Here is a 23,308-nt window from a genome sequence, read left to right as displayed (position 1 = left end):
CCCGTGGGGAAAAAATTCCCCAGAGAAAGAAGGAACAAACCCAACCCCCAACACTTACTAAAATTTGAACTGCACTCATTGCAAAAGACATTTTGTCTTCCTCTCTTATGCTTAACTGGATGTCTTTCTTCTATCACTTCCATCACAGAACATTTTAAACTTTAACTTTTGGGATATGGATGTTCCTTCTAGATTTACTAATTGCAGCCCACAATGCTTGCCTTGACACATTTCATAAACATTTTTTATGTTCTGTTTCTATTAGCTCTCTTTCTCCTAGCTGTCTCCTCACCATTTCCTTTGAGAGGCATCGAGATTGTTCCTCTGCCCTATTTCAAGACCTGAATAATTCTACAAAATTAATGCATGATGTCAAGTATGGGTAGAAATAAGCCATTATGTCCCTCATCACTATATTAGTCATTGATTTATTCAGCTCACTCTCAACCTTCATACAAAGATATCACATCTTATAAAATTTCTGTCTGTTGCTATTTTTAGTGGATAAACATCAGCCAACAAAATAAACATTTCCACTCCATAGTATGAGATGGAATGAGAGAAAATATATTTGGTTCCTCCTATTAATTCCAGTTGTCCAAGTGGTTTTTTTCTCAGTGTTTTTGTCTAGTCTTTGCCTGTTTAGACATATTTCTATAAATTCTAGAACAAGTCAGTTTTATTCTATGCAGTGCAACACCAAGTGAAAATATCAGCTCCTACACTGACAAGCCACTGAGTAATTTTTCCTCTCTCTCAGCCTGCAAAATATTCAGAGGTATATATATGCATTTTTTGACTACAATATACGCAGGGAATGTGAAATTTCTATAATTGCAGCAATGGGCACAGTAAAACAAGAGTACAGATGATTACAATTTTGACAAAGTGAATGGAAGTTTGTTTCCCCGTAGTGCAGCAGGTAAGGAAAACACATAAAACCTCTTTGTTGAAAAGGGATGATGTTTCCACATCTTTTACAAAAAGCACTTGTTTCGTAGATTTTTTTTTAGTTTCACTAAAAAAATCAGGCCCAAGAAGGGTGAACTGAATACAAAATAGAAATAAAACTTTTTACTGTAAAGAAAACAGTAAAGGGGTAGAAGTAGAGTGTTCAGAGACACCGGTCAGGCTGCCTTTGTACCCTTCACTCCTGCTGCAGTATTCACTGCCATGCCTCATTTCCTCTCTCAAAGCTGAATTGTCTGCAGCAATCCTTGAAAGGGATTTTTTTTTCTCCTTGGTTTGAAATTTTTGAGTCAATGCTTAATAAACTGGTGAATGACTTGCAAGAACTATGTGATGAGAATGTGCTTCCTTAGGAGTATCTGACACTGCAGTATCTGCCATGCAACCTGGAGTTATTTGTCTGTTCAGGAGACTGCTTACTGCCTCTTATGCAATATAGTAAAAGACAGTCCAAAAAAGAAGATAAGTTGTTGGAATTCTGGTGCTATACAAAGAGGAGAAGTTCTTTCAAGCATAAAAATCAGGTCAGCTTTTTTTTTTTTTTTTTTCCCTGTAAGAATCCAGATTAAATTAGTTTCTGAAGTAAATCTAAATGGTTTCATTTGAAAATCAGATTGGAAACCTCAGCATCTTGCATGACTTAAGTGCTTTCTTGTTTCATTTGGGTTCAACAGACCACAAGAGTCAGACACTTTTGTGTTCATGTTTCAGTGAACACCGTACTCAGGATAAATCAGTATTTACACGTGAAGTGTCTTCACAGTTAATGTTAAAAGGCTGCTACTTCTGGGCTTAATCATGGTTACTTGTTATCAGTGCAGAGCAAAACTGTGGGACAGCTGGGAGAGAAATGAGGTTCAGCTCAGTGGAATACAGTTACCCAGGCAGGTTTTCCCTATTCATCTTCCATTTCAGTCACAGAGTGCTACAAGATGTCTCTTTTCCTGATAGGGAACCAGCTGTATCCTGCTTACGCACATGGAGTCCACTGGGCCAGGACACAAGGGATACAGTGTCCAGTTCAATCATGCAGTGGTATTCACCATAAGAAAATTAAAACTCATCAGAAAGAGAAACACAGTTTTCTCAACCACCTCTTTAGGGCACCTAAGGACCATTGCAAATCATCCCACCATGTTTTCTCTGTCCAATATGGACTTCTTGACCCAATGCCACTATTATGAAAATACAAGAAGATACGTTCTAAGAAGCAAAATAGCAAGCACCTAATGAGATATTTCACAACAACCAAACAACCCACTGCATACTGTTCTACAAGCTAGAAATGATCACATTTCCAATTTCAATTTTTTTTCAAATTGTGCAATAATACAGAAGTGGATTTAATTTCCAACTGAAGTAGCTTATTAGAACATCTAGTTTCACACACATTAAAGCTGTGAGTGCATATTATCTTTGAGTTCTACTTTTTCCAGTTCTTTGAGATTCATGACTAATGTATGAATTGTAGAGAGAATGTTTTATAGATTTTTATTTAGCCTAATGTAATAAATTTGTGGTTGATTCTTAAGTTCACTACTGGTAAACATCCATTTGCCATCTTTGAGAACAAATGTTTCAAATATCAGAAAATTAGCTGTAATTTTAGCTGTATGATACACAGCTAAACCAGATACACCAAAAATACAAATATTGTAGGTACTGTTAAAATTCCCTGTATTACAGATAAGTAATCTGGTGTGCTTTTCTATTAATATGATATATTCTGATAATTGGAAACTTAAATATGTAGATTCCAGTCATTTCTTTCATTTCATGTTTCCCTTTGTTGTAACTCTACTTCTGACTGAGAAAGGATTTTTGAAGACAACAGCACCAAAATCCATGCAGCTACTGAAAATGTTCTCCTCTCTCCAGCTGCAAAGCTTGCTGCCTAATGTCAGAGAATTAATAAATCATGCAAAAGGGACAGTTAAGGAATAACTTGACAGCTTAGGAAGCGCTGTCAGCCCCTCTGCCCATGGGTTCCCTATTGATGTCTACTCCAGTGGCGCAGCTCGGGGCTCTCACCAGATGTGATCAGCCGGATTTCCCACTCGGGGCAGTGGGGACACAGAGAGCCCATTCATCCCTCTGCAGCGTGCATGGGCAACTCCCACCCCCCCCAGGCAGATCCCCAGGCAGCTCAGAGCCCCATCTGGTAGCCATTCGGATCATGTGAACCCAAATATTATTTGAAACGACTTCTTTCTTCTTTCACTAGGCCCCATTGTTGTGATGAGACATCACGGCTGATGTGAAGCCCAGAACTTATTTCATGTTACAGCATTAGCAGCAAACAGTATTGTGAACTTCTTCCAGCCTTCTCAGAAGCTTAAAGGATGCTTGAACTTGGAAGCTGCCAAATTTCATCAGAAGTTTAGATAAATGGATACATTGAAGTATCTGTAAGATAATATATTTCAAAAATATCTAGGAAAATAACTGGATAATTATTAACCACTTTGGTTACTAACAGTGAACATAGCTGGCAGTGAAAGGCATCTAAATTGTAGTATTATCCTGGTGTTTGATGGGTTAAAGCAGAATAGGAACAGAAGAAATATCTCCATCCCTGGGCAGCAGTATCTTCCACCTCTCATTTTACAAGTTGGCTCTGTGTTATAGATTACAATAAATGGGAGGAACTAAGCAGATTTTCCAGATACTTCTCTGACTGTCACTGCCTGTAAAATATGGTACATTATGTAGTATTTAAACTTACTTACGTAATACCGAGTTCCCCCAAATTTTAATCAATTTGTCAGTGAGATTGTTGTAGAAATAGATCTGAAAACAGGAAAAAGTATGATATAATCAGAAGAGAAATGAGTCATATTTGCTGCCCTGAGGTCTAGGCTGACCTGTTGACACCGTACAGTCAAAGATCTTAATTAGCTGGTCAATTGTAAAATGCATCTCTTGGTAGAGGAGTCTTCAGCTGTGCACAAAAAAAAAAAAAAAAAGGATTACATCAGCCTGATTTGGTTATGAAATCAAAGGGTAGGATTTTTAAGGAAGAGTTTTAACTAAAGGTTAACTAGAATGACTTGGATTTAAAAAATGAGACTTTGTAAATACAGAGATAATTGTAGTAGTCTTATGTGAAGTCTGAGAAACAAATGCCTTCTTTTTAAAAAAAAGTTAAGTGAGGATCAGAAATAAAGGTTTACCAATTCAGAATTTATCTACCTTAGATCTCGCATCTAAACAGAGGAAAATCTTCAGCTCTCCAAGTCCACTACAGGTAATAGTAGTCTCCTTACAGACAAGGAAAGCCCTAGTCTGCTTGTATAAATGCCAAGAAAAAGTCCTGAAATGTGTAACTTGACATCAGAGCTGTCACCACCAAGTTTCTTCAGGAAAACACCTGACTTCAATTCATTCCCTGAACACAAGCTCAACAAGTCTGCTTTTCACTGAGGCAGATCTTGAGCTAGAAGTATCCTGTTATCAGATGAAGCTCAATGCAATAGAAAGCCAGTAAAAATGCACAGGGTTTGCATCAAAATTAATGCAAAAGTTCTTAGGATGGTATTCCAATATAGCCAACTCCCCATCTCAATTTTGATGTCAAATTTCGTTAATTCAACCCTATCCCAATCCTAAACTGTATATGCTTTCCCATGGTACCTTAGTATATGACATAGTCTTGCATATTTAAAGACTCAAAAGGCAGGATTAAGAACTGGTCGGCTCTTAGACCTTTAAATATACAAGAGTGTTTCAGAGCACTCTGCTGAACTGCTGTGAAACTTCAAGCACAGCTAAACCCTGTTACACTTCACTACTGCTGGTGCACTTAATAATAGGCCACCAGAATCCTCAAGTGTGCTGCCGGGATCACTAGCACTAACCTAACCTCAGGGATGGTGCCAAAAGGAAAGATTCTACTCTGCCCCAAACTGTGCATTTCCACAGCCTCCCTCAGGCTTGACATAGGCATTAGAGCAGCCAGGAAACAGGCCAGATGACTCAATGGATGTGGCTTAAAACTGTTTCACTGGAAGAGAAGGATCCATCACAAAAAAAATTGAGCTGGAGTAGAATCCTTTCTGTATCATATAATGGTCAAACGGGCTTTTTAAGATACAGGCTGGAAATCTTCCTGGCAAAAAAGGGCCTGGGGGTTCTCAACAGCCCCTGACCACGAGCCAGCAGTGCCCAGGTGGCCAAGAAGGCCAGTGCCATCCTGGCCTGGGTCAGCAATAGCGTGGCAGCAGGAGCAGGGCAGGGATTGTCCCCCTGTGCTGGGCCCTGGGGAGGCCACACCTGAGGGCTGTGTCCCGTTCTGGGCCCCTCACTAAAGAAAGTCACTGAGGTGCTGGAGGAGCCCAGAGAAGGGCAGTGGGGCTGGGGAGTTCTGGAGCACAACTCTGATAAGGAGGGAAGTCACAAAAGTCCCCTAACTGTGTGGAACAATGAGCAACAGCATGTGAATAGATTGTTATTTTGAGAATGTTGTTGCAACATAAATTTATTTTAAAAGGCACTGTAAATAAAAGAATATTATGCAGAGGCCTGTAAAAGCATAATTCACAGGACAAATGTTTCAACTGAGTTAATGTAAAAAGTCATCTGCAATATTAGGTCATAAATGAAAATGAACATATAGAGACTTTTGTCTCCAACTACTTCCAACGCCAGAATATGAGACACGTCGGCAGAGGCCTATGCAAAGAATAATCTCTCCTCCAAAAAGCTCAAGACAGTGATAGTGGGAATCCTACAAGCCAACAGTGGGAACAGACTCATCAGTATTTGTGTGGGCACGCACAAAGTCTGTCTGTGCTAAGCTTGGCTGAAGCCACTGCTATGAGTCACCCACAAATTTAAACAAAAAGTGTTGTGGAAGATTAAACAGAGACTGAATAAGGAGTTTGCAGTCTTCACCATGTGTATTTTAGATCCTGTTCATTTTACTACAGATTGACAACATGAACAAAACAAGGGAGCATTTAACAAGTGTTGAAGACAAACGCCTTCAGTGTTCCAGGTTTTGCCTCATTCTCCCTCCCTTGCAGCAAACTGAAGGCATCTAAAATAATTTGTTTAAAAAAAAAAAAAGGTGTTTTCTCATCAAAAACTCTCTTGACATTTCACTGCAGCTAGCTATGTTAGTGTACTAGAGAACAAAATTTAAGATGTGCTGTTTGGAATGCTTACTGACAAATCTTTTGAAAATTTACCTCTCTTGCCATTTTTCTTCCTTACTGGGGAAAGCAGAATGTTGAGAACGGATATCTCCATGTTTGTAGGTGGAAAGACAGTAAGATGGGGCATTTCTGTCAGCTTTATATAAACCAAAGAGGTAGAAAGCAATAGCAAATGATACAATAGCTGTGTTATTCTGTTACTTTATCAGTAAGTGCTGGTAGTTTCAGAAAGATGCAGAAAAAACCGGATTCATTCTTCACCCTTTCTATTCTGGTTTTATAGATCTCTGATGTTCAAGGTCTGGTACTCATTTTTCATAAACTGAGGCTTTCTAGGTATCTAGAATAGATGAAAAATAAATACAGTTTAATATACTAGAAAAAGGATTCTATCTTCTTTGCCTTTTAGGTGACTGTCTAGTTAAGTTTGTACTTACACTGTGGATGTTTGTCAGCTGCTCCGCTGGAAGTAACAAATGCAGGAGATCGTTCCATTATCTTGTAAATTAAATTACATTCTAGTTAGGTGAGATGTGACACCACCAGTGCACTGCAGCACATAATTCAATCTGATTTCATTTTTCTCGTCTTTGTGTGCCACTTGTAAAATCCAGATGTATTGCCAAGCTCTTCAAACACATTTTCAGCAGCAGCATGAGCTGAACAAGAGCCTCTCATTCCTTGACAGACTCCTCGGGCAGCTGCGTGGGTGGCTTTGGAGTTTCTTTGTGGTCTTTCATGTGGTTGAGTTGCTGATGGGCTGTTTTGTCTGCTTTACCCTCCTGGGTATCAGTTCCCTTTGATTTTGAGGAATTTACACATCTTTATCCATCCGAGAATGCGAGAATACGGTTCTGTGTAAAACTCTTCTAAATTATGCAGAATCTACTTCTTTGTTAGAAAAGTGTGTCTTCTAAATCCATGATTGCATGGATTACATGGATTACACTGGGATTGCATAAAACCTAGAAATCTGACATTGAACATGTGATTTAAATGATTTATTTATCCGTTAATAACAACAGGTATCCTTAGAAAGCACAACCTGATTATAGTTTATGATATATCAACAGAGGGAATAGAAATTAAATGCTTTCCTGAGAAGTTTCTCAAGCTAAATTTTGTGATTGCTGCATCCAAACAAATCATGTGTTTAAGAGATGTTTTTGTGTAGAAACTGGATGTCTCTGAATTGTGATTTTAAACAAACTGTCAAAATTTTAAGAGTTTTTGTTGGGTTTTTTTTTTTGTTTTGGTTTGGTTTGGTTTGGGTTTTTTTTGGTTTTGTTTTTGACTGGCCGCAGCTCCTGTCTGCCATCCCAAGAATTTAGGGGCACTGTTTCTCTCTACCTGGCTGCAAAATAGTACCATATGTAATCACATTCCCTCTTACGTTTGCTATTTTCCCTACGCATAATAGATAGCATAGAGTTAAACCGCGTGGTTAATACGCCACTAAAGAATTTTAAAAATAGTTAAGATTAATTCTGGGCTCCTGAAAATCTTTGCTTTGAACTGCTGAAGTGTGACAAACTGTTAGATGTAAAATCTTGGAGTGTTTCTCACCACTGATAGCCTGTTACCACTTGTTGCTGAGCTGGGTACTGGTTTTTTTCCCTGAGGGTGGCTGTTTGTCAGGGAAGTTTTATCACAGCAGGGCTCCTGACACAACAATGTTTACCGTGTAGCAGGAACAAATAAGAGCTCCTGGCATCTGCAGATAAATTTGGAGAATGTGAACAGCGATGACAGAAGGAGAATGTATTTATGATAGCTCAGCTAATTAGTATGATTAAATTAGAAACAGATGGGATAAACTGCAGCATACAGTCTAGTATTTTTTCTTGACTCTGAGTTATTTTAGTTCACATGATATTCCGAGTGAAATGGAAGAAGCCTCTAGATTGAACAAAGCACACTGTTGTAGTAAGTAGGATGACATGGTAAATCTTTTTACCACTAACTCCTAGGTTATATTGTTCTAAGTCTTAATGATCTAGGGATACAGGAAGCTCCCTGACAATACAAATGGTAGCAGTGAGATGAGAATATGTTTATTTCTCCCTGATGGACTTGCTCTTTTCCATCAGAATAACTTTATTTTGGAGCTCTGTTAAAATTATGATCCCATAAAGTGGTTTATATTCCAAACATAAATTTTCAATATACTGTTTTTTAAAAGAAAAACTCACAGTAAAATAAAAAAAACCCTGATACTGTAAATGACCACATAACACATCTCTGTCATAATAATGACAGAGCTGCTTCTGTCCGTCCATTAACTGCATTAACTGGAATTTATTGAAAGGGTTGCAGCAAGAAAGGTGAGTTGCAGATCTGCTTTGATGTGCCAGTGAAGTCAAGGCTTATCCCTCTCCATTGCACATCATGGGAAAGTTGTCTGGTTAAGGTGAGTCCAGGTGAGAGCTACCTGGAGTTATCTCCAGGGCAATGCTGGCCCATGGGGGGCCGGCAAAGCTAAGGTGACAATTGTATCTATTTCTGTCACACATGATACAGAGCTGCCGCCTTTGTTCTCCATGGGAGTAGTTTGAGCTTTTGACCAAATCTATCAACCAAATCCATGATAAAACACTGTTGAGCTGAGCATGGTTATTATAATTAGCTGCTTGGTGGGCATGGTCTCTTTTCCTTTCATGGAGCAATGAAGAGAGCAAGGAGGAAAAATGGGATCCAGAACTTATTTCTCTGCATGAAAGTGCCTCTCAGTGCTTTGTCTGATAAATAAATCAGCTTGTACTCTGCCCATTCACCTTGTAGAAGGCAAGTGCCTTGAGCCACTCTCTGGGCCTAAAGGAGGTGAGGCATGGATGAGAATAAGAGACTCATCAGCTGCTACATCAAAAAATGGAAAAGAATTTGCAGAAATTTTATACTACTGTGGTTCTGTCTGTATTGATGATAATTTCACCATCTACCAGACAGATTGTTAAGAGAACACTGCTTTTCAGTAATGGTGCAAGGCAATTGGATTTGGATCTGTCAAATCATGGCTGCATGAGATATTCAAACACACCATCTGAGTCTTCATTTTCAATCTGTTGAGGTGTTTTTCCAGGCAGATGTTGTGAATTAGCGATAAAAATATTAAAGGCAGGCAAAAAAATCCCTTCTGGTAGTTTTGAGTGTGATGTGGAATCCACACAGACTTGCTCACACAGACACTGAAACTGATATGACTCAGCAAAGATCCTGAAGTAACTTGAAATGATTTTCTGCTGCCATTTGCCCACTTCTTGGCTTACAGCCTCAGCCACACATCTTATTAGCTTCCCAGAAATCTGTTAAGTATAGAGCTCTGATGCTTTCCCTCAGCCACAATGAGATGTGAGTGCTTTAACCATTAGTCTCCTTTAGCACACCAAATAAATACAGCCTAGTGAATTTGAATTAGGAGCTTTGTCAATATAGAGTTGCAGCACCTTGGCAGTTATATTTTAGATGTAAAATTCCTAGGATGCTCATAAAGGAACTTCTAGGAAGCCAAAATTTTGCTCTGTCTTTTAAAGAAACTTGTCTGTATCACTGGTGAGTTATCAAGTGTTGCTTATTGAACGCATAAAATGACCATAACTGTCTCCAGTTATGGTAAAACATGCACACCATTTTAATCAATATTGAAAGTCGTTATTGAGAGGATTTTGACTGTATCTGCTGACAGATAAATATGCATGAATAATGTACACAGATATGCTTTTACTGCTCTGCCAACTTTCTCTTCTGTAAGCGTAGATATAGCTAATACCAAGTAGCTATACAGAAAGCCAGGTTTTGCTCCTGAATTGCTTGTATATAAAAATCTAATAAGCACAGTCAAAATCATGGCCTTCTACTCGGCAGCTACATCAGTGTGGCCATATTGTTAAGGAACTGTGTTTGAGCTCTATGATAAAATAACACAAATTTGTTTCCAGCCTGATACCTGCCGGCACATAAAGTGTGTGATAGCTGGTGATCGTCTGCTATGAGAAATCAAATTCCCTTCTCCTCTGTCCTCACAGTGAATTGTTGACAGGCTTTCTTGGTGCTCTCCTTAAAGTAGAAGAGTTGTAAGTATTTTAAAAAATACTTATTCTTGAGGGAAAATAGATTGTGAAAAGCAGGGGGTCCGTGAGCATAAAGCTGCTATTTGGAAGCACTTTGCCTCACCGTCTGTGTGCGTCCCAGCAGTGCGAGGAGAGGCGGGCAGTGTGTGTCAGCAGTTTACCTCATCAGGAACCCAATCCTAGGGGCTATTTATTGGCCTTACTTCCAGAGCAGTGATCAGGATACGAGTCTCAGCACTTTTTATAGTTTGGGGTGGGAAGGACAGAGCTGCTGCTGTGAGGGAAGCCCAGTAAGTATCTCTGAAACAATTTCTTATCTCTCTGAAGTGTCTCTTGAAGCTTAAGTTTTAAGGAAGTTGAGCCATTTTCACATGAGCACAAGGTAATTTTTTTTCTTGTGTCAGGGGACAGACTATGTTAGAGGAGAGATGTAGCTGGAGTCTAGGAGAGTGCTAAGTGCTTTCATCTTTATAATTGAGGCCTACTGGTTGGGAGAGAGGAGATTGTGGTAGTGTTGCTTACTAAATATGACCCCCTCAAGGATATCAGTCTAATATTTTTCTTCAAAATTTGCTTTTTTGATTTTTTTTATTTTTATGACAGACCTTCCAGGTGTCCTTAACAAAACAATTTCCTTGCTTTCCCTTCTTGTGTGATACTTACTGAGATTTGAAATGGCAAGAGATGAAGTTCATTCATGTGCTTGGAGCAGATTATCCTTTGAGAAAATGACAATATTTGAGCTAACTGGCAAGTATATTATTGTTGTTTGTAACACACCTGGTAAACTAAATATACCAGTGTGGGTCGCTTCATTCAGGATGAGAGGACATAGTCTCAAACTGCACCAGGGGAGATTCAGGTAGGACATCAGAAGGAATTTCTTCACAGACAGGATGATTAAAAATTGGAATGAACTCCCCCGGGCATGTGGTGCAATCACCATCCCTGAGCTGTTTATGAAAAGTGCCATAGTCTGGTTGTCATGGTGGTGTTCAAAGGTTGGACTCGATGATCTCAGAGGTTTTTTCCAACCTAATCAATTCTGAAATTCTCTGATGCCTTATTGTAGGCTGCTACTCTGAGAAAAGACTGTGAAAACACATCTTGAAGGAATTCTGTGATAAAAGGAGCTATCTTGCAAGTCACTCTTGGCTAACAGGAGGAAATCAAGAGCTTACTTTAGTGAGTGAGACAAATAACTGGAATTCATAACAGAAGGAGCACTTGGGTTAAGCCAGAATTTGCTGTATAGATGAGTCACCCAGAAAAGATGGATCCATACACTCCTTTTCTTAGAACTGATGTCAAACAGTCTGTTGTGTACTAAAGGATATCTACTTAGCCATGAGGGCCTAGCTCAGCCTTTGCAATGCCTGGAGAGCAGGTGGTTATCCCATCAGGATACCTGTGTCAGGTACCCAGACCTTGGGTGGCGTCACTGGAGAACCAGAGCTCTGAGCAGGTCGCTTTGGTGACAGTGTGAGTGGAACCCATATGTGATGGGGGGCATTTGCTCGGCCCCCTGCTTAATACCACTGCTGCTGTGTCAAATCTTAGAGAGACCACAAGCCCCACACATTTTGGCTAGCAATATCACCTTTTCCATACAACTGCACTTTTTCTTTCTCTTTTTTGGTTTTTGTACTTAGTCTGCATCACTTAGAAACTGAATTTTCCATGGAGGTTCTCTATCTTGCAAATATAATGTTTGTTACACCTGCAACAAATGTTTAGGTGTTTCATAGATCTGAGTGTATGCTATCTGTAGTTGTAAAACTTCCTTTGTCTAGGTATTATAATGTCTTGGGTTTTCTTCCTGTCTGAATAGAGTAATATATCATTCTTCAGCTCATCTGCTCTCTATATGCCATGTGCATGTGTTCTCAGTTTTCTTCAAAGGGACTGCCTTTTCCAGTGCTCTGCATGTCAAGAGATACAGGGATAAGTGCAGGCTGATGAGTTACACAAGATGCAATAACATTTCTTTTAGCTCCTCTTTCAATGGCTTCCAGCTCTACACAGATAATCGATGGATAACAAATCTTGTAAAAATACTAACACTGGTAATATAATTTTGGAGATTTAGAGCCAATACTCAGCCTAAGGTGGCTTGAGGCAGTAGTACACAGTTCCTTAGTTATGCTTCCCAGTTATCAGTATCCTTTCTTAAAGTTAATTTTTAAATAATTGCTTAAGAATAACAATATAGTTGCCATAAAATAAAGATCTGAAGTGTTTATTACAAAAAGAACTACACTGAGGAGAGAGCTACATTGACAAGTCTGGGAACAACCAAAAATACAGACTTGTGTTTCATATGGTAGTTATTTTCTTTAAACCAGAATAGCTAAGCATTTTCTTTAAACAGTATCTAAGTCCTGTAGAGACTGAAATAACACAAAGTGGCTGCAAGAAAGATTTTAGTATAATAGATTATTAGCAATTGCTATTCCTGTGGCTGCATGAAACTGGAAACAAAGTCTAGTGGCTTTTTAAATTGTTCGGAATCAGAAGGGCCAAGGTCTCCTCTATCCTGAAAACAAGCAGTTTCAAAGAATGTTTATCAATATGAAAAAAAGCTATTTATGTGTGTATACATGTATATATGTGTATATGTGTATGAGTTCTGCATGACACAGCTAAATGACTTGACAGCTATTTCTGTCTCTAGATGGGTGTTTCTGATACCACTGCTCACTTTCAAGAGTTGCACAAATAGGGTTTGGATTATTCTGCACTTTATTCAGCTCAAGTGAAAGGTAAGCTGCAGACAGGATTTGCATCCATGAAGATTGTAGGGTTTATTTCTCTCCTTTATAAACAAATTCCCTCACTATCAATGATGCCAATTCAGAAAACAATATGAATCTGAGTATAAACTTAAGCTTAAACTTATAAGGTTTTAAATCTAATGTCACTAGCTCCAGTAGATCTGAGACAGGTTTTGAAAATTATTTGCTCAATAGGAGACAGAGTTCTCAGCTACATTAGGATTAATATGCTTTTCACTCTGAGCCTTTCTAAGCAGTTAATCCACTTTTTTTTCTAAGCAAAATCCACTTTCACACTCCTGATAGCTCTCTTTTTCTTTTCTTTTTTTTCCCCTTGTTTTTAAGAGCTTTTTGAGGTTATTTTTAATTCATTTGTGCATCTAAAAATATTGGAATGTCTGGTTGGCTATCACGGGTTTAACCTTAATGCTGAGGTTTGGTTATGTGCCACAGGTAATGGAAACAATAGAACCATTCTAGTGTTTTAAAGTTAAGGCTTAGCACCTTTGAAAATGTTCCCAAGTACAGAGGAGTTGATTCCTAGCTGTGGCATTGGCATCTGCTACTATGTTTTCTCTTTATTTCATTTCTTTGCCACCAGTGAATGCAAATATTTGTGAAAGAGATGAAACTCGTTTGATAGTCACAGCAATTCTGGTATAGATACATCTGTGGCCTCTGAGAAGAATATATATGTAGAGCAACATGAGCATATAGGTTCTTTATGACAGGTATTTTTGTGTTTGTTTTATCTCTTCAGTCCTTAACTTAATCATATGGCTTTTAGAACTCATTGTGTATATGATGTTAGAACGTGGAAAGTATAAACCCTGTAGGTTAAAGTCCAACATGTTCATTATCCTGAATAAGCAGTAAAAAATTTTGTTATGTCCCAGCTGAAACTGATAACTGTAGTAGCGATAAGCTCTTTAAAATATTGATACTTTTATCAATAGTGATGGGATTCAAGGCCAACACACAACAGTGACTTTGCAAACTTCTCCAGATATTTCTGTACATGGACCTTGTACAAGCACAGATGGTTCCTCTTTAATTGTTGATAGCAGTCTAGATCAGCCTCCCTATTTGCAGTTTCACAAAACATTCCTTATGGCAGTGCAGCTCTCTGCCCAGCAAACTTTCATTTGTTGGTTTTAATTCCTTATCTCTCTGTGACCCTCTGGAAGCCACCCAGAGACATCTTGAATTCCACAAGTTCCTGCATTTTTGTGGCTCAGCAGCTGAAAGTTGTTCAAGGTTCTAGGCCTATTCAGGGACCTGCTGAAAAAACTGTCAGAAAGATTAAGTTATCTTGAAAGTCTTTACTCTTGCACACATGCACAGACACATTCACTTTTATTTGCAGTATAAAATGTTAACTGAAGTTTATCAAAGTTCTACTAATTCTTCAGCTGGTTAAAATATGAAGAGGAAAACTATTGATGTTTTCCAACTTATATTCTCTTGGTTTTAATCTGCATTAAAAACTAATAGGTTTTAAGAAGGCCTATTATGTTTTTAAAGAAGTTGAAATAAGATTCTGCTAACACAAATGAAAATACTTCATACTGCTCTAGCTTGTGTTGGGATTTGAGAGGCTGAAACCGTGATTTTCCCACAGATTTTGAAGTGACCCAGACAGCAATAAAACTGCCTATGGCTCTGAAAATCATGCTTCATGATTGCCTGCCTAGTGTTGTTGGCCAGAATAGCTCTTCAGAATAATTGTGCATATGTGTACTGTCATCCAAAATAAGTCAGTGATTTTGTGGAATAAAAATGTCACAGTAGGGAGTCATTCCAGGCTGACACCACCATTCCAGAATAGCTGCACCATTCGCTTTTCCGGTGCAGTCCTGCAGTGTTGTCCGTGCTTTGCCCATATTTTATTGCTTTGCCTGATTAAAAGCTTCTACTTGCTTGCATAAAGTAGATTTTAAAAGGAAGGAAGATATTAACGGAACCCCCCAATCTCTTTATGCTTGCAACAAATATTAGCTCAAAGCCTAGATCATTTAAAAACAGTGACATTCTGGAAAAGTGCTTCTCTCCTCACCTCCGCTATCACATACAGTGACACTATTTTTTATCAAACACGTATCAATAATGTGTAGAATGGTTTGGGGAGAAGGGACTTAAAAGATTTTGTAGTTCTACCCACCCCTGTCATGGGCAGGGTGGCCACTCATTAGATTAGATTTCTCAGGGCCCCCATCCAACACCTGAGCACTTCCAGGGATACAGCATCCACAGTTCTCTGGACAACCTGTTCCAGTGACACTGCACCCTCTGAGTAAAGTATTTCCTCCTACATCCAATCTAAATCTCTGCTCTTTCAGTGTAAAACCATTCTCCTGCCCTATCACTATCATGTAAAAAGTTGCTCTTTTTATAAGCCCTTTTTTAGATACTGGAGGGCTGCAACGAGGTCACCCTGGAGTTTTCTCTATGCTGAACAATCCCAGCTCTCAGCCTGTCTTCACAGGAGAGGTGCTCCAGCCTTTTGATAATCTTCATCACCTTCCTCTGGACTCACTCCATGAGGTCCCTGTCCTTCTGATGCTGGGGGCCCAGAGCTGGCCACAGTTTGTGATACAGACTCTGGACAGTGTTGCTGGAACTAGAGGTTGATGAAGAGCTAGGAAGTAATTTAGAACACCTGAACATAAGAACTGCTCACATGAAGACAGATGAATCTATGTAGCCTAACTTCCATTTTGGAGCAGCAGTGGCCAGTCAGAAATGCTTAGGATAAAGACAATAAGCCAACAGACAGTACCACCTGCTTGTTAACTCTCTGATCTTGTGTGCCATCACATTCAAAAGGAGCTGGAAATTCAGGTGACTCTTGCATCAGTATACTGGAGCATTCTGAACAGTTCACCCACGTTGCCCCATTCAGAGGTGAGGTCAGGCTGTGATGTGCCAGGACAATCAGAGTCATCGCATGCTGGGTTTGGAAGCTCTTTCAGACAGCTGGTGTGCCAAGGCCAAACGGAACCCGGCAAGATAAACCTGACTGTTCAAGGTCAAACCCAGGAAAACAAGGACTCTGTTATTTAGGCCAAGTGCTGGAATGAGATGGGCTGCTCTAGGGATGTATTCAGTTTTCCGGCCAGTTTGCATCTTGTTGTTTGACAGTGTCCAAGAACGTGCAAGGTCTGACTGGGTTTTGTTTTGCTCCTAGTCTCAGGACAATATCTGCAAAGGAGGACTCTGGATTCCCAGATGTTTAATATTTTTATGCTTCTGCCTTTTCCTGACACATTACCTGATAGGCATACATAGAGAAATATTTTCAGAGTCTTTGCCCTTTCTGCATAATACCTTGTAGGAATCTAATTGCCTTGAGATCTCTATGTTTTATCAAATCCAGCCACATGGATGTGAAAGGTATTCAGGTTGACAGAAAGATGTGCAGAGAGACACTGGGATCATAATGATTTTGTTGCCATTAGGACAAAAAAATAAAGAGAAATTTTATTAGTTATTCTTAAGAAGTTCAGTAAACTTTCAGCTTTCCAAAACTCCTAATGATGAAGGGAAAATCTCGTATGTATTAATACAACAGGCCTATCCCTTACCTTCTCCAAAATAATTGCAGCTTACGTGAGGAGTGTGGTGCAGCCTGAAGCCAGAATTCCATCACTGTGCTAAAACAAGGAGCCTCCATTCTCAGACTGTGCCTTTAGCTTAGTAACCACAGGGAGGGGAGAGATGTATTATTGCTGAGGTGGGAGGTATCAGGATTCCAGCAAGCTGCTGCTCATCTGGAGTGCCCTCTGTCCGTGTGCATCCCATTGATTTCTCTGTTGTACTTAAATCCTAAGAGTCACAGTGGGTGTGCAGTTAACAAAGAGGGTGTGTGCAGGCTCTGAGTTCTGTGTGGGGGTGCTGGTAATGCTTTTTAAGGTGTCACTGTCAGTAACTGTTTATTTAAGAGAAATGGCTGCATAGCATGACTTTAATTTGTAATTTGGGCAAGAAAAATACAGTCTGGAAGACATCTCTAGAAAGCTGTCAATCCTAGTCTTTTTTTTAGCCATATAGGTATCTTTTTCATGTATTATTGATTAGATCATATTGGTCTTGAAACTGGATGTGCTGCTGTGGAAGCTTTTTCCATCTGACAGCAAAATCATTATGACTAGCATCACAGCTATTACCTTTGCTAGTAGTCAAAATAAGAAGATAAAGTATCAGCTGGAAGTAAAGTCTAGCATTTTGTAGATTCCCAAAGCCTGTGACTGCAAATCCTTTCCAGTTTGTGAGACCTGGAAGATGAAAGAGATTTTAAAATACTTCTGGTCTTTCTCCTTATGAAGAGTGCCTTGAAAATATAGTGTGATTTAAAAAAAAAAACAAACACTCAGGTGGAAGACTGGTCACAGATTTTTCTGAGATCTAATAGGTTATTTGTGGTTCTCGGTCAGAAACTTAGATCTGGAGAGAAAAACATAGCTGTATGCCACAGGGTTTGCTGGGAAGGCACTCTGTGATGCTGTCAACCAGAGCAAGAGGCTGTGGCAAACTCCCTGATAGGTATCAGGAAGGATGATCTGAATATAACACAAGGTGCAGTTTGACCAGGTGGAGCAGAGAGGACTGATGGTAACTACCTGGCTGGCCTATGTAATATAGGTCAAACATTCAAAGGACCTAAAATTGCATTATCTGTTGCCTTATGGTGTTATGGTGTCTCTGCTTACAAGGTTTCCTTATTCCAAACAACATTAGGATAGGAAAGCTGGATCTTCTCCTACTATGGAAAAACATGAAGGTTTCAGAACCTGTTTTATGTATTGGCAAAATCTGTAGGCATTACACCTTTGGAAGATTTTGGACAAAAATGAGAAGTGCTTCTTTCTGGCAATAGGGAAAATACTTTCAGTACCAAGCTTTTATTCTGAAACCAGGTATAAGCAGGCACATTAAGAACAGCTCACCATTTGTGCTATGCAGACTCCTTTTTACAGACAGATATCTTTCTCCTGTGTCTGTGCAACTCACCTGCAGGGACTCTGAGCAGCTCCACGTTGCTGCTCATGCAACTACAGGCTGCTCATTGCTGACACACTGACACTCAGCTGTAGGGTTTTTTTCTGAGCCAGAGTATCTGCAGGCACTACAGGTGTATTGACCAGCATTCTGCTCTGAGGGTCCCTTTTGCCATCAGTGTTGTCCCTGTCACTGTATCTTTCCTTGTCTGGCTGCTTCTACAAAAGTTGCTCTTTAATTGTGGTGACAACCAAATGTTGGGAATTTGAAAGCCAAACACTGAGATACCAAAACAAAATAGGCTATGTTTGAAAATGTAAGGCCTCCATCCTAATCCCATGACAGTGTCCTAGCATCAGTGTAGTACTGAAAGGTTGCTGAAAGCCCTAGACCTTCGTTATTGGCCATACTTTGTTGACTCTTGAATTTCTTTAAAGTGCTCTCCATTGTTTTCTGCCAGTCACTCTAGATGAAGTGTTTTTCTCATTAGCAAGGCAATCCTATGTGTAATCCTGCCTGATTTACAAGAGAAGATACAGAGCAGCCTGGAGCTGAAGCTGCTCCACTCCTGGCATGACTCAGAAGCAACAGCCTGAGTGGTACCACCAATGTAAAATCAAAACTGCTGGTAGAGGCAGCACTGAAAATGTTTGGGGCCTGTTTCAAGACAATTGTGGTCAAATGGAAGGGAAAGGGTACAGCAGAGAGATTAGCTTTCACATGTAAAACTACAGCTGAAGACAGATACCAGTACCTGCTGTGGAACTGAAAGTACCGAAGGCAGAGGAATGCATTTATGTTGCGGACAACATCAACTGTGAATCTTAATTGTCTGTGGCATTTAATAGTCTAGAATTCAGCTCAACATGTAGGCAGCATCTCCTCACCTTTCACTGCTGTTAGCTCAGGCCCTGACTTGTTTGGAGAATTGTCATTTGAAAATATTATGTACGCCAGCAATTATGCCAAACTGTTCTGTCAGTGGAGTGGATGGAGCAGTCAAAATGATGCAGCATTTACAAAGTGCTTAGTTTCTCATTTGCTTACTGCAGCGTATGAATAAACATTAAGCCGTGGTCTACTCCGAAGGAAAACTTTCCCACAAATTCTTAGCGCTTCTAACCTATATTTGGGAAAGATATTTAAAAGTCGTTGGTGGTGTGCAGCTCCAGCTCTGGGGACGCACTGCTCTTGGGAAGCGTTTATTGGGCTTGGGACACCCTTCTTCGCTCTGTTTCCAGCTCAGGATCCCGATGTCTCTCAGGCTTTGCTAACAAAAAAGGGTTTCCTTCCAACAGCGCTGTGGGAAAAAAGACAGCTCCATTTGAATATTGTCTGTATGACAGCTTCCTCAGGCTCCACAGCTGACAGCAATCCTGATTAAGGGTTACAGGTTCAAAAAAAATCTCACAGTAGGCAAGGCCCTGCTGACTTTTATTAAAGTTACTCACATGATGACTACAAAATCAACAGTTGTTTTTCCCATATAAAGACCTGTTTGAGAAAAGGTCTTCAGGAAGAATTGTTTAAATACAAACTAAGTATTGGATTTTTTTTAAGAAGCTGCCACTCAATTCACACTAGAACAAAGTCGGAATCATTCATTCAAGGATTTCTTTTTCTTCAATAGAACATTAGGTAGATTAGCAAAACAAAAGCTTTCGTAGCTCAACGTCCTTGCTGCCTGCTGTAGCTTTTAAACAAAGCTATTTCTGAGTTTTCCCTTCGGAGCTTTTTCCCTAGACTGATTAGCCAACGTTTGTTGTCTGTAGTTTTGTAATTTCCACTTCTTGGGAGAAACGTAAATTAAGGCAACTTTATTATCTCGGAGCTTTGTATCTCCGTGAAAAAAAGCCAAAAGGTTTACTGTTAAGGCTATGTGTGAAAAGTCACCTTCTCACATGTAAAGAGCTCAGCCGTCTGTCTTTGTTTTGATGTGGGTGTGGATTAAGCGTTTAACAAAAAGTGTTGGTAAAGTTCACACTACTTAATGCTTTTGTGAAAGCTTGCTTAAATACAAACTTTCTAAAATAAAACTTAATTCAAGGCTTCTCAATAAACAAACTTACTTTAATTCCTTCTTTAACTCATTGATACTCACCTGGGAGCCTTTGCTCAATTTCAATACTGTCTACATCAAAAAGACGTCCTGTCTTTCATATGTGAAAGCTTGGATGATTTTCCCATCCCTAACGCTTGTTCTAATAAAAGACATTACCTCTTCCTGCAAACCTTGGTTTATTATATTGCAAAGCACAGCAGAAATAGACAGAATTCAAGAGGTTATTATGGAGAGATTTTTGAATAAGAGTCCGAAAAGATCAGAACTTTTTTGGAGAGGAAACCAAATATCTGGCAGATGTATTAAAAAATATTGTTTTTTAAAAAAAAAAGCAGAAAGGAAATAAATCTGATCTGATTTCACTGCACCAGTTTATAGTCTGGTGATGAGATTGAGGATTGCATTAACTGTATTTCTGTTGCATTGAAAATGAAGTTTGTGTTAATTTTACCTTGATATAGTACAGCAATACACACACACACACATATATATATAATATATATATAGGGGTTAATAGTTTTACCAGGAAACTTCTGTGAGTTGAAAACTCCCCAGAGAAAGGTTTGCTTCCATTTCTTTTGCAGTCAGGTTAAAGTCACTTCCTACATCTGCATGGTTATACCATTCATACATGACAAACATGGGTAGGTCGTCATGATTTGTAATTAGGACATGTCTTTGGGACCCAGGAAAGTCTTATTTTCCAACACCAACTCTGCAACTGATTTAATGAATAATTGTGGGTAAATCATTCGGTTTTTCGACTTCAGTTGCTACATTTATAACATCTCACCTCAGGAATAACATCCAATGAGGCTGTGTGTGAGTTTTGATTAATTTAAGAATGTTCCTTATGTTTAAAAATGATTAAAATTTGTCTCACAGATACGACAGGCAATATCATTATATACTGCAAACACTTTTGAGTGTCAGTGGACTGAAGCTTGGGAATACATTCTGAGTAGAACAGTAAGGAATTGACTATTTTCTTGTGGGCCTTTTTGTCTTTAATAGCAGAGCCAAGCTTGTCCTACTCACACTTTTGATATCAGTGTGACTGCTGTCTTGTAGGATGGGATTGGTGACTTGCAGAGTAAGAGTTGTGAAGTGTTGCCCTATGTGGGTAACTTTCTGCAGGATGCAAAAGAATTCTGTGATTTCTAGCAATGCTAGTGGCAGTTATGGGTGAAAAATAGTGTCGTAGGGCCGGGAAAATAGGAGCATATACTATCCATTTTGACTTAAAAACATTTTTTTTAAGTTTATATCCATTATTTCTAACAAGAAATAACATTCCATAGTTCTTTCCTTTAAAAATAGATTTCTAGGGGGAATGGGAACAGTCTGTTCAGGTTTTCCAGGTTCATCAAGCTAAACCTATCTGCCTAATTGCATTCCACAGCACCCAAACTGTAGCATTGATTTTAAAAAGCCCCCAAACAAACAACAAACTTCTCTTTGCAACTAGCTTATCCTAAAGCTTTCAAAATGTATCTTTGTAGAGCCTAGTAAAGCAAACACATCCCCCAGTTAGTAATTATCATGAGTAATTAACTGTTAACAGTGTTCTCAGGAAAAGCGTGACATTTTGTTAATGTTCTACAGGAACACAGAAATATAACCAAGGGAGAAGTTTGTGAGCATCACAAAGATATCTGACACAGAAGAACTTGGGGAGATTGTAATGTGAGAGAAAAGGAAGGAAGATTAATTACTGATGCATTTCATGCTGTTCACCTTTATGGTTTCAAATCTTGTGGTAGCATCTCTCCTCCAACCCATGAAGAAATATAGGGGTCTGACTGCCGTAAATTTAGTGAGATTGGAACAAAGAAGTGTTCCATAGATAGCGTTTTATTAAAAGCAGTGTTTCTCTTGAGTTTTCAGAAGCAATTGCCTTTTCCAGGTGGGTGATTTCCATTTCACTTAACCCAGCACAGAATTACTATTTTGCTGGCTTAGTGAAAACTCTATAGGAACTGAAAGTAATGTTCCTGTTTTGTTTTTCTGATTCTGACTGGACCTTTTAAAAAGGATATTCTTCTGCTAATAAAAGGGAAATTATTATGACAAAGTGATACAAATCTGATAGATATAAGTGCCAGGCCACTGTCTGGCTAAGGACAGCAATGCATATTCCCAGCAGGATTTATGTGTATTTCAGTCTTGCACTTCTTGTGGGCCAGGGTATCACCTCCCCGGGGAGGTCTGCCTAATATTTGAAGAAGCTTTAGAAAGGGAGAGAAAACAATATGCATATCCTGGGAAGAGGAAAGAAGTGGGAAGAGAGAAGAGGGTAAGACAGCTGGCTGGGGAGTGTATGGCCCTACATAGCATAGTAAATTGAAACTGGGGAATAACGTGGCTCACCGAAAAAGCCTTTGCTTTCAAGAGCATCCAAAACACTGCCTCCTTCTCCTCCTCTGTGCCCTTCCCTCTGCTGGCCCAGGGTGAGGCACGCTGCTGCCACGGCAGCCCGGTGGTTCTTCCTCTCCTGCCGGAGCCCAGGCTCACCGGTTTGGGCACGGCAGCTGTGGAAGGCAGCTCTGAAGGGCAAGGCTGTAGGGCAAGAGGTGGTTGTCTCAGGAGGTGCCTTAGCAAGCAGAAGATGCAGGTATTAGGGAAATGAAGGGAAGGGCCCGGAGGCAGTGCTTTGATGAGGCTCTGAGGAGTGCAGAGAAGCAGCTAGAGGTGCTGGGGGCTCCTGCTGGAGCATGGGCAGCAGGATTGCCTGGATGAAGCCTGCACATACACTGCTGTATATTTTTTCATGCAAAGACGGGGCAGGGAGAACTGAAGGTGGGCACTGTTTCACTGGAAGAACTGGAGCACCTGGGTTGGGACAGGCAAGAAAGTAAGGATAGGAATAAACAGCAATGGAACAAAGAAGGATGACAAAAAGGACTGAAAATGCGAACAGTACTTTTAAAAAACAAATAGAAGTTGGAAAACTTCCCAAAGCTGGGGAGTTACTTAAACTGGTTGTTACTTAAACATCGTATCGGCCTTGGACTTTTTTCTCTTGCTTTAGCAGCTTGTGAAGACTGTTTGGGGAAGCAAGGCTAGACGTAAAGAGGCCACCTTAAGCGAAAAGTGGAACATCTCTCTGGCTAGCTAGGGATGGAAGAATTTCCTGTGTCTTTGTTTCTCCAGAAGTTATGTCTGGTCATTTTAAGTATTTAGTCATAAAACATTTCATGCAAGCAATGTGTCCTGCTGCCCAATATTAGCAATGGCTTTGTCTTGATTGCAAGGTTGTCTTTTAGTGATATGAAGTGGTTA

At 39.6% G+C, this 23,308-nt stretch overlaps 1 protein-coding gene across 1 annotated transcript in view; it reads left to right on the top strand.

Annotated features, from left to right (window-relative positions):
• The first annotated feature begins 10,461 nt into the window (after positions 1–10,461).
• SMAD1 (SMAD family member 1) overlaps positions 10,462–23,308 on the top strand; it is a 77,570-nt gene continuing 64,723 nt past the window's right edge. Inside the window, exon 1 of the mRNA XM_066186540.1 lies at positions 10,462–10,482. The gene's annotated coding sequence lies outside the window, so the exon portion shown is untranslated. The remainder of the gene's footprint in view (positions 10,483–23,308) is intronic.

Source organism: Chamaea fasciata, unplaced genomic scaffold, assembly GCF_029207755.1.
Source record: "Chamaea fasciata isolate MVZ Bird 193981 ecotype frontalis unplaced genomic scaffold, bChaFas1.0.hap1 SCAF_6, whole genome shotgun sequence".
Lineage (NCBI taxonomy): Eukaryota > Metazoa > Chordata > Aves > Passeriformes > Sylviidae > Chamaea > Chamaea fasciata.
This window is presented reverse-complemented; position numbering and strand designations above follow the sequence as displayed.